We start from the raw sequence: 2446 nt of genomic DNA, 5'->3' as shown, positions 1-2446 counted from the left end.
CCACTGTCTGTGATGTTTTCAGAGTTTTCAGAGTCCTATCTTCACTTTGTTTACATCGCCCGGACGGCCGGCTGACTCCTCCCCTCGTGTATAAAAGTTGTTTAATTGAGGGACTAGAGAAAAGAAGAATAACATACTGTACTCACTGCTTAACTGTGTTTCTAGATCACGCTCATTTCAGGTAAATTTACATGCAGTGTGAAGATACGAGCAGAATAAAGATCGCTAACATTAGCATGCTAACACAACAATGCAGCGTGAGTTGTTTTGGTTTCATGCTGGTGCTCAAGGGCGACATCTGCTGGATGAAAAAAGTTGCACATTCTTCCTTTAACCTATCGACATTCTGGTTCTTGCTAGGCTCGAGGTTATCAACCCCCAAACAGGGAATGCAGTCCCCGCCCAGGATTCGCCCCAAAGGACTGGAAAGCCCCCCCCAGTGACGCCCCTAGAATGAGTCGGCTTTTACACACTAAAGGTTTGATAAAATAGCATCTCCTTTAGGACATGTTTTACACATTTACACCCAGCACATAAGATATTTAGTGTTTTCATGGGATCTGTTAACAACAGGACCGAGCACATTGGCTGTGGGATGAGAATGTGGGAGGGTACCCGACAGCAGCCTGACAGGTAGACTGTTATCTATGCAATTACAGCACACGGCATCGAGATCATCCTGATGTACGCTTTGATGCTCGCAGACGAAAAAAACAACAATGAGGGAGCGCAGGGAAAAATCCCACATCTATCCAGAGACGATTTTTTAAAGCTGACAGCTGCAGAGAATGTGTATGAAATAAGTCAAGGAGTGTTGCACCTGTAGGGTTAGCGCCGCTAAAACAGACGGTGGGCGGCAGTTTGAGTGAACTGTGATGCCGAGAGATGAGACAGCTTCAACCCACAGTGAGGCTTCAGAGATCGTCTTGATCTTCATGCTGTCAGACAGTTTGAAACCCGACGTGTGTCAGCTGTGAGAAAAACAACGGTGAGAAGGTTTCAAGCAGAACAGGCAGGAAAAGCAAATATTTATAAAACCAGAGATATAATCTGAAGCCTCGACACATTTCTTAAAGAAGCTTTTAATACAATTACACAGTCCAAAGACATGCTCCGCTCCAGCCCCAACAAAAAACTGTTTTAACACAAAACTGCTGTTTTACAAACTTTATGGCAATGTGTGAATTTATCTGAAATGTGTTTATTAATCTGGTGGGATCCAAAGTTTGTTCTTGACCATGGAAACTGTCATGATTTGGTCTTTTTTAGTTTTGGTTTTCAGTGTTTAGTGTTTCTTTATGTTCTAGTGTGTTTTGTTCATTCTTGAGTTCTGTGTGTCTTCAGTGTTTCATGTATTTTAGTTTGTAGCTGTCCTCAGTGTTTCTTGTGTTCATCCCGTCCTCTGTGTGTTTCCCTCAGTGATGATCACCCTCATTGTCCTCACCTGTGTCATTAGTCTCACCTGTGTTTGATCAGTTCATTGTATGTGTTTGTCGGTGTCGTTTGTTGCATGTCAGTTTACCCGTGGCTCCTTCTCTTGTTGGATTTTTTGGAAGTAAGTTTTTGTTTGCCTTTTGTTTAAAGAATAAATAGTTTTAGTGAATTCTGCTTCTGGGTCCTCCTCTTCGTTTTTGCGATCCGTGACAGAAACAGATGTTGACTGAAGCTGAAGAGATCCGATGAAGGTCATGTGATCAGATCAAAAGCAACAGAACAGCTGCTAAATGGACCTTGAGGTGAGGTCGTCTTTTGAAACAAGGCCAGAATTAAACTTTGACTTTAAGTGCAAAATTAATAAGAAGTCCGTAAAGATTACAAATAAACCAAACATGTAAAACAATAAGGCGATCAAAATCTCCGCTAATAATGGACCTCGAGATCGTCTTTGTTCAAATTATCAAATCTCTATTTACTTGGGGAGTTCTGGTTTCCGTTTGTAGTCCAAATGGTATTGACCAATCAGGCATCAGCAGGCTTTGGTGTATGGAGAGCAAAAGCAGGAGAAACCCAATCCCTGCTCAGTTCATCCCGGCTCCCAATGGCGGTATTCTGACAATGATTCATTTGTCTGAAAAAAAATATCTGCACACAGCTTCAGCTAACAACCTGTTCTAGATAAAACAAGATCTACCTGAGCAACAAACAGGCCAATCAGAGTTTAGATACCTTGATTACCTGCAGCCCATCAGGAATGATCAAACTGACCTGAAAGACTTTAACAATGATTTCCTTCTCCTCTTAAAGGTCCCATATTCTTCTCTTTAGTGTGTTTTCCAAGTGTCCTGTGCATGTTTAGACACATCTATGTGCAAAAATTCAAAGTCTGCGGAAACGCAGCTTCTCCTACGTCCTCCTGTTAGCTGTAGCATTAGCTGCATGTAACGCTCGGTTCTAGCCCCCCTTGATTAAAAATGTGTCAGTCCGAAGTCATTGTCAGTGTGAGATC

Source organism: Labrus mixtus, chromosome 1 (genome assembly GCF_963584025.1).
Source record: "Labrus mixtus chromosome 1, fLabMix1.1, whole genome shotgun sequence".
NCBI lineage: Eukaryota > Metazoa > Chordata > Actinopteri > Labriformes > Labridae > Labrus > Labrus mixtus.
The sequence above is the reverse complement of the archived record's forward strand: the minus strand, read 5'-3'. Positions refer to the sequence as shown.